This window comes from Lepidochelys kempii, chromosome 8 (assembly GCF_965140265.1).
Source record: "Lepidochelys kempii isolate rLepKem1 chromosome 8, rLepKem1.hap2, whole genome shotgun sequence".
NCBI lineage: Eukaryota > Metazoa > Chordata > Testudines > Cheloniidae > Lepidochelys > Lepidochelys kempii.
This window is the reverse complement of record NC_133263.1, coordinates 50148241-50163253: the sequence shown is the minus strand read 5'-3', so window position 1 is coordinate 50163253 and position 15013 is coordinate 50148241. Positions and strand designations below refer to the sequence as shown.

The following is a 15013-nucleotide window of genomic DNA, read 5'->3' as shown; positions in this document are numbered from 1 at the left end:
GTTTCCAAGGAAATGAAAGTGGCAGGGAGAAGAGGAGAGAGAATGAAATGATAGAGCAAAAGGAGTGGGGTGGGAAGGAAGGAAAAGAGAGTGGTGTATTGATCAGGATACTTTTCGCTGGGATGTGACTGCATCACAGCTAAGGCAGCAGGGGGACAGCAGTGTTGTAATCAGTGGGGACAGCTATCCCATGCTACACTTTAGCAGAAGAGACTAGATGAGTGAGGCCACAATGCCAGCCATGTGCTGAGCTAACAGCGACATTAACGATGCTTTCATTGCATAATGGAGGCATAATTGATCTCCTTCCACCCGACTCCTCTCCAAGTGGGGACTGAGCTATGGGAGGTACCTAGGCCCAGAGGTATTCAGGTGTCTGCCATTCAAATCAGTGGGAGTCAGGCACCTAAATACCTTTTGGGAATCTGCCCACGAGCTAAATCGTTCCAGCATTATCTGCATGTCCATATCCCTGCCCCCATGTCAGCCGCAGAGCAGTGAGTGGGTCTCTTCTCTGTAGCGCTCAGGTGGGGCACTTACTGCCCCTGCCTGTGTCGGACCTGTGCTGAGGTACCTGTTCAACTCTCTCCCCCAGCCCACTCCAACGCCTCTCATCTGTCTCCTGTAACCTTTGATCCCGATTTATTTTGGCCACCCCCTTCCTCTGAAGGGATGGCTGTTGCTGCCGCTGTGAGGCAGAATGAGCTGAACAGAGGAAGCCATCTGCTGTGCACAACAACCACTTCTGTCAGTCCTTGCTAACCGAAGAACAATGCTGCATATCCCTATGTGCCATCTGCAGGTACAGTAACTACTAACTACATATCTACAGGCCGCTTTTCTGTAGAGCACTCTGGTAACATGGGAGTTCCCCTCCATAAACTGGAGGTCAGATAGGCCAGCACCCCCTTAGGGTTGCCAGGTGTCCAGTTTTCAACTGGAACGCCCAGGGGACATGTCACCGCTTGCGGGGAGCTGCCCGATGTGAGCGCTGTGTGGAATCCGCACCCTGAAATCCCTCCTGCACCCCTGCCTCAGCCCTGAGCCCCCTCCCACATCCAAACTCCTGCCCAGAGCCCAGAGCCCACACCCCAACCCCCTGCCCCAGCCCTGAGCCCCCTCCTGCACCCTAATCCCCGGCACCAAACTCCCTCCTGGAGCCCACACCCCAAACCTCCTCCTGCGCCCCAACCTCCTGCCCCAGCTCAGAACCCGCTCCTGCGCCCCCAAACCCATCATCCATGGTCCCACCCCAGAGCCCACACTCCCAGCCAGAGCCCTCACCCCTCATGCACCCCAACACCCTACCCCAGCCTGGATCCCCCTCCCACACTCTGAACCCCTCATTTCGGGCTCCACCCACAACCCAACCCCCTGCCTCAGCCTGGAGCACCCTCCCACACTCCAAACCCCTTATTCCCAGCCCCACCCCAGAGCCTGCACCCCCAGTCGACGCCCTCACCCCCTCCCGCACCTCAGCCCCCTGCCCCAGCCCGGTGAAAGTGAGTGAGGGTGGGGGAGAGCGAGTGACAGAGGGAGGGGGGATGGAGTGAGTAGGGGTGGTGCCTCTGAGAAGGGGTGGGGGCTTGAGGAAGAGGGTGGGGCAAGGGTGTTCAGTTTTGTGCAACTGGAAAGTTGGCAACTCTAACCTTCCTCTCTGTGCTGCTCTACTCGCTGTCACCCAGTGGCACTCTTTGGTTACACCTCTGACCCTAAACTGTCCCCTCTCCATTTTTTTCCCTTTTGTCTCCCCACTTGATGGGCCCTGATCTATTTTTGGTCCCTCCTTTTGTTTTCTCTCTCACAGGCCTCTTCTCCCCACAGGGGATTAAATAGCTGAGTGCCTTTTGCAGTCTTTAAAGGTGTATCTGAGTGTGACTCTAGGGTGTATATGTCTGTGGAGAGTGAGAATTGTTCGGTGCACTGGGATCCATTTCATCAAGCAGTTTCTTTTGATATCTCAGCTGTGGGCTTCTTTGTGCCGGAAGTGGCCATGTCTAAGACTACCCCTTAAACAGGCAGTATATTCTCCTTTCTATGCTGCAAGGCACAGTTTAGGGAAAGGAAGGAATGTGTCCTGAGAGAGGAATGCTGGGCCCAATTCATCCTTGCTCAGGTCAATGGCATTAATACCAGGCATCAGTTTCACTCATGTGTTGTCAAATTGCAAGTTTTTTGCTCCCTGTGTTGAATCTTTCTCTAGTTAATTTCTCCCATCTCTTCCTGCTTATGACCTGTCAAATCTTCAGCCAAGCAGAATAGGACATGGACTCTGTGCATGGAAAAAGCCTTGATGAAGGTCTGTAATCAATTCTGTGTTGCAAGATGCAATGACCTAATGACCACTCTGATGTTGTTGTGCCCTCTAAGGTTGCCCCATGCACGTGGCACCCAGGGACTCCTGCTCAGTGGCCTGTTTCTTTTCTTTCTGTTAGCTCATTTTTAGGTTATTTCTTGAGGGGAAAAAATGCCCTGATCTTTTATGAGGTAGCTGTGTTTATGCCAGGCACTTTAGTTATGGGTCTTTTCTTTTTAATATCTTATGTGCCTATCATCCTTTGTGCTAAGGGATCCCACCGAAATGTACAAATAAAACATATGAAAATTACCTCACCCAGCACTGAAATACAGCCACCTCTATAGCATCTCTCAGCAACACCACACATCAGTTGAAGACAGAAAGAGAAGAAGTTACTCTATCCATTTAAACTGCAAAGGGAATTTAGCTAGGGAGAATGTAGCCAGTTCAACAGGCCTATCCTCTGCAAAATGTACTCTGGGACCTTTAATGACCGTCACCAGTAAGGACTTTGGTCTTGGATGTTATCCAAAGAACTGAGGGTGAAATTCCAGCTCCGTTGAAGTCAACTGGAATTAACTAAAGTTAGGCATCAAAATCCAGATTTAGGCTCTTAATCAGGAGAGACCTGATTTTTAAGAGCTATTGTGTACCCACAATCCCACTGGGTTCTCTTCTGATCTCATTCACATCAGTGACAATCTAGAGTGATTCCACCAAAGTCAATCTTGTGGAACTGGAGTGAGGCCAGAATCAGGTCCATTATCTGGTGGCTGTGGGTGCTGAGCACATCTGAAAACCAGGCTTCTGATACCTAGGTACCTAAATATTTAGATTTAGGTTCCTAACTGTACTTGCCTATATTTTGAAAAATTTGGCATAGTAATTTTTGAGGGTTATTTGTAACAGTAGCAGGGGCAATATGTTCACTCAGATTCTGAGGATGATGGTGTCCCTTTAAAAGGCCGGCAATAGGTCTTGCTGGAGGGAGCTGGGAGGGGGGCATAAGTGGTGAGCTAGAGCCGGTTCACTGGAACCCCACAACCAGTTCTAAAAGGGCTTCTAAATTTAACAACTGGCCAAAATGGAGCCTTAGGCCCCAACTCTGTGGGTGCTCTGGGGTTGGAGCACTCATGGCGAAAATTTGTAGTCTTCTCGATGTACAGAGCAGTTACAGCACAGGCTGGTGCGGTGTCCGCTACCTCCCTCAGGCTGTCCGTGACGTGCCTGGAGGGACTATTTTTGGTGGGGGAGCCGGTAGCTCACTCGGTGGGCCGCTCAAATACTTGACCTCTACTAGGACTGCAAACACAAGGGCCAAATATGGCCCAAACACAGACACCTGTCCGTTGAGAACTAAACTGAGACCACCCGGTCATTTCACATGAGATACCAGATGGGAAGAGCTTGAGGGGACTACTCAACTGGTCTGATTTAAACCAAGCTCCAGATCCTACTAGCAAACCCCTGCACCGTTCATGTTTGGAAATGATTATTTATCAGCATTGCTTTCACTCTTGTAGCCAGCCTGGCCATCGTCCTAGCTGAGCAGTTTGGGATGGGAGACTTGGTACAAAGACCTATGTTTTTGGTGAGACCGTGCATGGTCCACGGACCAGTGACCTCCCACACATTCATCTGGTGCAACCCTTCCCCACAATCAACCCTGGCAAAGGGACAACAGAAAATCAGTGAGGACACTGAAGGCCTCCAAAGCCCATCAGGTAGAGCAATTGTCTGAGCTGGGGTGGAAAAAAGAGACAAAGAGAACAATTAAGAAAAAATGCAGGAGAGATGAGGACATAATTTGGTTCAATAGTCATGACAAGACAGGGTCCCTATTCTCGGCCCCCAGGACATCATTATTACCCAATGGGAATAATACATATCCTGTCCAGGGAGAAAAGTTCTGGGGGTGTTCAAATCCAAAGTTTTGCTTCAACCCATCTCTGGAAACAACAGCCCCCATGTTGCACCTGGCTGAATGCTGTTGTGTAGGACTTTGGATTTGAACACCCCCAGAACTTTTCTCCCTGGACAGGATATGTATTATTCCCATTGGGTAATAATGATGTCCTGGGGGCCGAGAATAGGGACCCTGTCTTGTCATGACTATTGAACCAAATTATGTCCTCATCTCTCCTGCATTTTTTCTTAATTGTTCTCTTTGTCTCTTTTTTTACACTTGTCTCTTTTTTCCACCCCCACATTCTTCCTGTCTCCCCTGGCTCCTGATTGCCAAGTGCGTGAGGCCCAGCTCAGACAATTGCTCTACCTGATTTGCTTCGGAGGCCTTCAGTGTCCCCACTGATTTTCTGTTGTCCCTTTGCCAGGGTTGATTGTGGGGATGGGTTACACCAGATGAATATGTGGGTGGTCACTGGTCTGCAGACCATGCACGCTCTCACCAAAAACATAGGTCTTTGTACCAAGTCTCCCATCCCAGACTGCTCAGCTAGGACGATGGCCAGGCAGGCTATGAGAGTGAAAGCAATGCTGATAAATACTCATTTCCAAATGTTAGGGGAAAAGGGTTTCCCTCCCGTCTAGGGTTAGGAGGGTAGCCTTCCCTGGACTTCTGTATTAGCCAAACAAACACAGAGTCAGGACTCTTAGTTAAAATGAGGCACTTTAATGCTAGCAAGTATGACAGCTGAAGGGCTCACCAATTCCTACACAGAGGAATATGGCGAAGCCCAGAACAAAGAACAAGGTAGAGCTTTTATAGCTTGGTTCAACATACTTAGTGATATCTCTTCCAGTTCAAACCAGTCAACCCCTGTTGGTCTGAGTCCTGAGGTATGAACATGGAAGCCCATCTGTATAAGGAATTCTTTCCCCAAACGGGGAGTACAGGTAACACGTAGTTCAAATTCTTTCTACCCATAAACATAGGGAAAGGACAGATAAGCATAGAAAAAAGACAAAAGCCTAGCTGTACATGATTATAGGGTTGTTTTCTGGTTCTTTTCTTTATCATAAACATGAACGGTGCAGGGGGTTGCTAGTAGGATCTGGAGCTTGGTTTAAATCAGACCAGTTGAGTAGTCCCCTCAAGCTCTTCCCATCTGGTATCTCATATGAAATGACCAGGTGGTCTCAGTTTAGTTCTCAATGAACAGGTGTCTGTGTTTGGGCCACGTTTGGCCCTTGTGTTTGCAGTCCTAGTAGAGGTCAAGTATTTGAGCGGCCCACCGAGTGAGCTACTGGCTCCCCCACCAAAAGTAGTCCCTCCAGGCATGTCACAGACAGCCTGAGGGAGGTAGCTGACACCGCACCAGCCTGTGCTGTAACTGCTCTGTAGATCGAAGACTTGGGCCCAGGGCTGTCAGTCTGGCACAAAGTTCCATTTTTCAGTGACGTGCAGTCTTTGCTTCCTGGGGATGATACGAGGCGAGAGAAACAGCATCCTCCAACGCTAATTTCCATAGCTGTCTTCCACCTGAGCTCCCCCGTGCACTCCCATACATCTCTGTCTGATGTTAAGTAACCATGGCAGTGTTTACTTTTGTACTAACCAGGCAAGGTACAGTGCTATCTGTCAGCTAGGGAAACGCACAGTGCTAATGCTGCCATGTATTGCTTCACAAGGGGAGGCCTCTTAATGGCAGAACAAAGAAGTCCCTAATACACCAGGAAAAGGAAGGCATCTTCCATTATTATTAGAATCTGAAGCTAGGATGGTGTTTGGATCCACCACCTTTTTGTTTACATTCCCCCGATGGACTTGTCTCAAGAGCTATGGAACTCATGTTGTATAGTATCCATATGGGAAGAAATGTGTTTTCCTGTACATTTTGTCCTGGACTTGTTATGGTGTATGTAAATCAGATGGGACATATAAGAAACTCACTTGATTCCCTGTAGAAAAAGGGGGTGCACATATACACACACATTTGCAAAGTAGTTTTTTTGTCTCTAAGTCATTGGGTGAAATCTGTCCAAGTCCAGATCAGTTGTCTTTCCAAGTTATTACCCTCGGCAGACTATTTGGTGGCCAATATGAAATGAGTTGATGGTCTCTATCCAGTTCCTAATGGACAAGGATCCAGAAAAAGAACCCACCTTGACAATTGCCACTGGCTTGGCAGAGAGCCCAACAATTGACTAGACCCTGGAGACTAGTCTTAAAGGAGGATGCCATAGGTCAGAATTGAGGCATGTTAATGGAGAAAAGTGGTGGAGATGTTTGCCCAGCTTCTGCCCATTCTGGGGATAAGCTGCAGAATCTGAATAGAGTAAATTAATAAAATACAGATTTCCAAGCTGGCTCCTCTCCTCAGCGCTTTAAAAAAATCACTCGGAAAGAAATGTTTGAAAAAGAGCTTTCTACCAGACACTTTAAATTCCCCCTCTCTCTGCTGGTCACGTATTCCAGTAATCTACCGAGAAGAGTCATGGACACAAGGCCAGAAGGGACCTCTATGATCATAGAGCCTGACCTCGTGAATACCACTGGTCATAGAGTTCTTTCCAGTGGCACCTGCATGAGCCCAGTCACATGGAGTTGAACTGGCAGATATCTCAAAAGAAATGGGGGGAATTGTGGGGTCCAGGAATTTTTACAGGTACTTGGGGAAACTTGCCACCATTTCTTTGTCCTGCCAACATTCCTAGATGTTCCTGGCTGCTTCTCTGAGGACAGTAGTGCATAGTTAAAGGCTAGGTCCCTGGCAGGGAGGAGTATCGTGGAGTTTTGCAGGCATTTACTGTGAGTGGTCTCCTTTGCCGTGAGCATTATTCTGGTTACATTGCAAGAGAAAAGATGAGTCTGCATACAGTAGCTTTAAACAGGAAAAAACAGATGGTTTTCTCATGTTCGTGTTTGGAAGGTTTGTCCTACTGCTGCCTCTTTGGACTATCCAGCAATGTTCATGAAGGGTGAAATTCGCCCCATGCAGAGAGCCAGCTCACGATCCGTATGCCGCTTTAAGTCCCAATTCAGCCCTATTTTGAAGCATTAAGTGGCACATAGGTCTTGTGCTGACCTTACACACAGGAGTGAATTTCATCCCTAGGGGATAACCACTCGGAGCGGAACTGAACACACAGAATGCTTTCGAGAGCGTAGTCTGCAAGAAAAGAGGGGTTTTTCTCTGAGGTTTGACTAATCCTGCAACCTGCTTATTCTTTCAGTCACAGCACTAGGCTCTGAATATGCAGTCACCCAAAGTTAGGTGTTGGGAAGGCTGCATGGTTATCTGCTTTCTCCCACATGTTTTCACCATGTTCTGTCACAACCATGCTTTTATACATCTCCGGGACTTTTCCACCTTAGGATTTGCCGCATGTACTTCCAGGCGTTTCAAGAGAAACTGACGTATGGACAAAACCTGTTGAGAAGTCTTCCTTCCTTCTCCAGAGCGCACACGCTGTAGATCGGCAGCTGTCAGACATCCAGTTAGTGTGCTGAGCATGCAGTCAGTAAACGTGAATTTGGAGATGGGCCTGGGGTATCCAATTCAGGCTCTGGATTCTAACTTTCCCAGAGTCGGGGGAGGGGAGGGGGGGCAGTTTGGAACCAGAGTTCCAGGCAGGGCCCCATTACAGAGAGAGGACTGATCCACAAAGCTTGGATCCAGATCCAGATGTTTGAGGGAATTCGGCTCGGAAATTAGAAGCCTAAATACCTTTTGTGGATCTGGGCCTTGGTGTCTATGCATTTAGGTTAGTGCCTTCTCCCTATGCAGTTAACCACAGTAGCAAGACATACAGCATGGGGAAGCCAGATCTCAGCCACATGAGTTGTATTCACATCAGACCTACTCCAGTTGCCATCAAAGGCAATGGAAAGCACCCATTGACTTCAGTGGGAGTTGGAGCAGATCCACACAGTAAACAAATTATGCAGTTAAGCGATAGACATTTAAGTAGTGAGTACACTAGGGGCTATTGCCTTGAATAGAGCTACACTAATTTACACTAGCTGAGGATCTGCCTGTATGCCCAATCCTGTTGGCCAAATGAATGGTATCCATGCCCCATATGGGTTTGATATCGGATATGAAGCAGGGTTAATACAATTGGGCTGCAACCGTCTCCTAACCAGAGAGCCCTGCTTATCATCTACGTTGCAGGAGCATTTAACTCCAACATCTTCTGTGATTTGCTGAATGACACTAGTGCTGCAGCATGGAGATGCCAACAGCTGGCTTGCCTGCACAAGCCATGTGCAGCCAGTGCTGTTACACACAGCTGTCCTGTATAGCTCTTTCTTCTTGCGGCATACGGTTGGAGTCAGCCCGGACACAGATGACATGAAGTCAGGAACGGTAGAGCTGAGTGGGTTAATGCTTGTGCCTTTTATTTCTGGGCACCTGGTCTCAAGGGTGACTGAAGTCATAGTTGACCTGAGCTTGGTGGTTTGAGTCTACTTTATTTTGGATGTTTGTTCACATCACAAAACCACCAAGCAATTTGATTCAGCTGATGCACTCCTAGACAGAGACTCCCAGGACTGGAACAACAGGGGGTGCTATGGGTGAGCACATGGGCATCTCTGAGTGTGATTCAGGTGTGAAATAGCAGGGTTTGCTCAGGTCTCCACACAGCTACCATACCTCATTCCTGATGTGGAAGGACCACCTGTAGTGGCGTGTTCATCTTTTACCCAAGAAATTCAAAAGTAACCAGTAACTTCTGGATGCCCATCACGAGACACCTTGAATGGACCCGATGTTCAGAAACTGGTGAGCCTGAGAACCAAAGCACCCAAAATCACTAGTCACTTTGGAACATCTTGGCCTTTGTACCCTTTCAATCCTTGTCCTCTTTGGTAATCAACATTGATCACTAGGACATGAGAGGTCTGATCCAGTGACCTAGAGTTAGTGTCCTGTATCTCCCAGCTACTGCTAGTCTTGTGAGTTACCCAGTTTGTAGTTGTCACATGTGTCCTGCTGGGGTTGGTATGCTCATCTTTATTTTGGTTTTGATGTCTATATGTTGCTACATAATCCATTCTTTGTCTACTAAACAATACTAGATTTACTGGAGATGGTGAGTCATTGCAGCAAGAGGTCTCCAGTGTCAATAAGAACTTGTTTTCGATGTTTTCTTCCCAGTGAAATAAAGGGTTCGTTATAGTGAGGGTCCATATGCCCAGTGACGCTCATCAACACACAGTTATCTGAGTTGTGACTGAGTCTCAGGGGGACATAGACACCAACCATGGTGTTGATGGGAGAGACTTGGTGGGCTTCCCTATTCTTAGCCTGCCAAGGCCCAAAGGGGCAAAGATGCATGAAAATCACCGTGTGGTGCAGTTCCTTCCTTTCATGTAACTGACTCTGTCTCCAGCCCCAGCTTCTTGATTCTTTGTTTCCGGAATAAATAATCCTCAACAATAAAAGTGAGAGGGGCTGGAGAATTTTAGAAGCAAAAGGAGTGATGTTCCTCAAAATGAGACATTTGAAATGGGTGGCTGCACTGTGTATTACAGAAATCCTCCACTCGTTTCTAATCCAGGAGAAATTACTCCTCCAGCCGTGGAAACATGTGTGTTACTTGCGTTTGTTAGCTGTTTCTTATTGCATGCATATGCAAGCATGGCTGTATCCGGAGTGACCATAGATTTGCAGGAAGGGGGAAAGAAGAGGGCCTCAGATTAGTTGGGCCTTAATTAGATCTGTGACCTCAGGCAAGTCACCTCTTTGCGCCTCAGTTTCCTCATTTATAAAAATGGAGCATAATAATGCTCACGTGGATGTTGTGAGACTAAGTTCACTAATGAGTATAAAGAGCTGTGAAGCTGCATAAAGAAAGGGATAGAAATAATTCTGAAAATATCAGAGTGCCATTATGTAACTCAGTGGAATTGCCTGGAATACTGCGTGCAGTTCAAAAATATTTAGCAGAAATAGAAGGGGTCCAGAGACAGGTAACTAAATGATTTGAGATGTGGTGCAATTTCCATATAAGGAGAGACTGAAAAGTTTCAAACTGTTTAGTTTGGCAAGAAGATGAATAAGTGTGGACAAAATAAAGGTATGCAAAATAATGAATGGTGCAGAGAAAGTGAACTAGGTGCCCATATTTATCCTATCTCATAATACAAGAACAAACAGATTGATGGTAAAATTCAAAGGTAATACAGGTAAAACTGATACATGGAAACATTTCTTATTTATTTAATATTAACATTTCTTAAAATAGTCACAATTACCTTGTGGCAGAGTATTCTCCAGGTTATCTTTTGAGACCAAGAGAATTCTTCCTGAAGCCAAGAGTAGAATTCAAAAAAGGATTGGTAATTTGTATGATTAATGACACCATTACGAGTTGTAGCCAACAGAATGAAAAAGGAACTAGAAGAGGTATAAACCTTCATGCTTCAGGGCATAAATGAACCAGTAACTGCCTGTGGTTAGGAAGTAACTTCTCCTATGGGACAACTTATTACATAATAGTCTATTGTGGCGTTTCATAAGAAGGAGACAGAAACATTTGGTAATGCCCACCATTGGAGATAAGATATCAGACTAATGGGTCCTGGTCTTAAATGGAATGACTGTTCCTATACTCAGACGTTTGTAAGACCTCCAGAAAACCAGGGCTATACTGAATTCATAAATTTTTATCAAACACATTATATATATATATATATAAAATGTACCATTTGATTGTCCATCCATAAATCCATCCATACATCTCTCTATCTGGTGGTCACTTACAGCATCTACTACAGTTACTGTTGCAAAATCATTTTTCAGAACTTGTTTTAAATTGCACACAACCTCTTGAATTCGAAAGTCCATGGGTCCATGAAGCTGAATTTTTCTGAAAGCCTGAGCAAAATTTCTTCTTCCATTGCTTAGCTCAGTACAGATTTTATTTTTGAAGGACATTTTTCCTTAAAATGCTTAAAATTCTAACCCAGTCCTTTTGAATGGGAATATGTAAAAAACTGCTGCTGTTAAAAAGTGCAAATTTAGCATGGCAAATGTAACAAGGAATAGATCTCTTGCTAGGTTTAAAAATGAATGGCTTGGTTTTAGCAAAGTTAGAAGAATTTGAAAACCGTGTATTGCTCATCTAGGTCCCAATTTAGCAAATCTTGAGTACATGCTAAAGTGCATTCCTATCAGCACATTTAAGCATGTGTTTAACTTTACAAACATGCTGAAGTCAATGCCTCCCTGAATAGGGACAGACTGCTGAGTTATCGCCTTATCTAGGTACCTACGTGGCCCTTATCACTGTAATATTTAAGTGCCAATAAAATATTATTGGATTAGCCTCACTTGGAACCCCCCAGAATCAGGGAAGTCTGACTTTACAAGAGGGGAATGGAGGCACTAAGGTCACCACAGGAACTCTGTGACAGAGCCAAGAATTGAACTCAGAGCTCCTGAATCCCATTGCAGTGTCTCACGCACAAGATGTTTTTACTGCTTATTGGGGCAGGCTTAGGACATGAGCAAGCACTTAGCACAGTAGGCTATACATAGGAGAGAGGGATCTATGCAAATATAACAGAGATGGATAGACAGCCTCATTCAGGTGGTCGTTGTAGTAGTGGGTAAATAAATAGCATAGGCAAGACAAATAAACAGCATGGATGGGGAAGCAAGACAGAGGAACAGTATAAATGGATAGAGAAACATGTTAGAGAAATCAGAAGGATGTCTGGATAATAGGATAGAGACTCTAAGGAGGATGGATAGATAGACTGATACAGTGTCATGCGGCATGACAGATGAAATTGACATCTCTTGATCCCACAGGATTGAGGCTAGACTTGATAATTCAGCGGGGATTAAAGCACCAAACTCTTTGTATGGGTTCCTGATCCTTTGCTTTGAAGGTATTCCTCCCACCCGACAGCAAGGGAGTCTTCCAATACACTATTTTTATGGTTAGTTTCTGGCCTGCAGTGTGGAAGCACCTTGTGCAGCAATCCTATTAGCTCTTGTGAACTATGTGAGCTATGGAGGAATCAGTGCTTCGGTGGGGAAGAGTCTCGGTGTGGCAAGAAGTGGTGTTGGTTTGTCTCCAGGAGTAATTCCCACGCCTCGTGCTAGGGGGTGCTGAGCTGCTGGCTGTGCCATCGTTCTGACACGGCTGCTACTCTGAAATCTGTCATTATTCAAGAGTCTTGACTGTTTAAAGACCAACCTGCAGTGTTGCCAGCTTTCAACTGGCCCCTGCCAGAGCCAGTCTGACACCAGAAGCTCCAGCCTTCAAGAGATTTTAGGGCTGCGCAGGTGAAAACTCCCTCTGTCTGGCTGAGATCCCCACTTTCCTGCCACCTGGGGAGAACAACCTATCACAGATGCTGCAGGAGGCAGGCAGAGCTCTTCCTGACCCTTAGCAGCTGAAGGCGGTTTTGCATGGGGAAGGGGAAGAGAAAGCAGCTGCTGCCAGTCTCATAAGATGGAGCAGAAGGGGCCCAACAGCTCAGGGCAGCTCTGATCCTTTCTCCTCCATCCACTCTTGTGAAAAATGGGTCCCATTCACTGCTCCTCCCCTTCTGTTCTCCTGCTTTCTAATGCTGCAGCATGGGAGCTGGAAAGGGGGAGAAGAGACCACCTTTGGAGCTGCCTCACCCAGCCTAGCATGGGGCAGTGGGAAAAACCACCCCATGGGACCAGGGGCAGATGTGGAGCTAGAGGGCAAAGAGGAGAGTAGGGTTGTGTGATCGGGTGGGCAGAATGGATGTGAGGCTGGGAGACGTGAGGATGGGGGGCACACTGTATTGATGTGGCTCTGAGATGCAAAGTTAATGTGGGACTGGGGTACAAAATTAATTGATGTAGAAGTGCAGTGTCCAATATTGTATTTCTCACTATAAACTGGCAACACATTGGCAGGGGGGAGGGGTTTAAAAATCGGAAGACCACTCCAAAACCAGTCACTGGTTATTGTTTTAACTCATGATTTTTGGGCCAATCTCATTATCTGGGAGGAGGGAGGGTCGGTCTGACTCGTGGTTTTTGAACTTTTGGTGTCGGCGATACTTCCCAGGACTTCCCCCCTCAGTATAGGAGTGTTAATCGTGGTGTCTTGGTGAAATTCTAGGTCCTCTAATTACATTCTGCCTGCTTCAATTGACATTGCAGAAAGCATTTTAATATGGTGGTCTTCACTTCCTGATCTTAACTGTTGCGATGTATTCCTAGTGATGTAAAACACATGAGACGTTTCAGTCCAGAGAAGGACGTATTTCTGAGTTGTGTGGTGTGATCCCTGTCTATCCATTAACTGAATCAGATTAATTGATGTTTGTAAGGTGCTTTGAGATCCTCAGACACAGGGGCTCTAGAAGGAAAAACGGTTATATTTATGTCCAACTCTTTTCATCCGATGAAATCAGCTGCCTCCGTTGCTCTTAAGCTGTGGGGAATGGGGTAGGCAAAACGTACATGTCACAGTGTATCCAGAGCCTTATTTACAGCTATGCAGAAATGCTGTATATAAGGGTAAGGTAACAGAGCAGAAGGGAGTAGATGCAAAACATACTTGGAGACTCTTGAACAAAGAGTCATCGGAACATAGGAATTGCCATCCCAGATGCTTCATCTGCTCTGGTGGTAGAAAATTCAGAGAGGTGTAAACCCCCCATTGATGGTAATTATGCAATAAATAACCTTCCCATAAGGGGAGTTTCTTTCTAACCTGGGGCAGTTAGTACTTGACTCGTGCCCGGATGCATGAGGGCTTTTGTCTTTTCTGCGTTTTTATCCTCTCTAACGTAACAGAGGATGTTCTTATTATCCATATCAATGTCTAATCCTTTCTAGAGTCCTCCTAAGCTCCTGGCACAGACGTTCACAGGCTCTGATATTTGTACACAGATCATGTTCATATTTGGGGTGAAGATATTCAGAGCTGTTTGCATTTATCATGAGTATTCTATAGGTCAAATCAGAATGCAGATGGGCAAGGGCCTCAGAATGGTAGCAATCTAACTGTGTGGGTTGAGGGGTTAAATCGAGGAAGCCATCCCTGTCCATTCTACCCCACCTCACCCCATCTTCCCCAACAACTTTGACTGGAATCTTGTGTCCTGTGGTTACTGATGGATGCAGAGAGAGGGGTGCAATGTCGTTTCCAAAATAATAGTATGCAGTGTGGAGGGTAGGATCAGGAGGCAGTACAGACTCACTGATTCAGCAGAGTCAATTCCCTGTAGTATCACGCTCTCTCCTGCAGATATTTCTTGGCATCTTACTACAACAGGTGCACATTGAATGAGGTCAGCCTAAAGTCCTCTGTCCAGAGAACTTCAGGGCTGCAGCAGTGTAAGCTCCCCTCCCCACACTGCCCTGCAATGGGCCTCAAGCTTGGTGTGGAGGGACCATCTCTTGCAGGGAGAGGCTCCATCTTTATTCCATCCTAAGCCTCTTTGTTTAGCCTGCCAGCAAGAGAGCAGGCATGACGGCACGTTTTTGGCAGCAGACACTTGGAAACTGGCTTGAGGCAACCAACCCCATTCAGGCGGGCCAGCCAATAAGCTGTAAATGGCTTGGGGCCACAATGTATTTGGGCTAAATTTTTCTCTTTATCTTTTTCATTATACTAGGGCCTGGAGGCCCCAACCAGGATTGCGGCCCTGTTCTTACACATCACATGAGAAATAGACAAAAGTGGGAGAAAAGGGCTCTTATCCAGTTTACAGAGGAGGAGTTGAAACATGAAGAGGTGAAGTGACTAGCCCAGGATCACAGTGGGTGTCTGTAATAGAGCCAGGCACTGAGTCTGGATCTCTTGACC

The 15013-nt window shown here is 46.4% G+C and overlaps 1 protein-coding gene across 8 annotated transcripts in view; it reads left to right on the top strand.

The window, feature by feature from the left end:
- The window catches only part of TNR (tenascin R), a 375512-nt gene that overhangs the window by 143767 nt on the left and 216732 nt on the right, over positions 1-15013 (top strand). Inside the window, exon 1 of one of the 8 annotated variants that reach the window (XM_073356463.1) lies at positions 787-802. The exons of the other annotated variants lie outside the window; for them this stretch is intronic. The gene's annotated coding sequence lies outside the window, so the exon portion shown is untranslated. Of the gene's footprint in view, positions 1-786; positions 803-15013 lie in introns of those variants that run through there. 8 annotated transcript variants of the gene reach the window in all.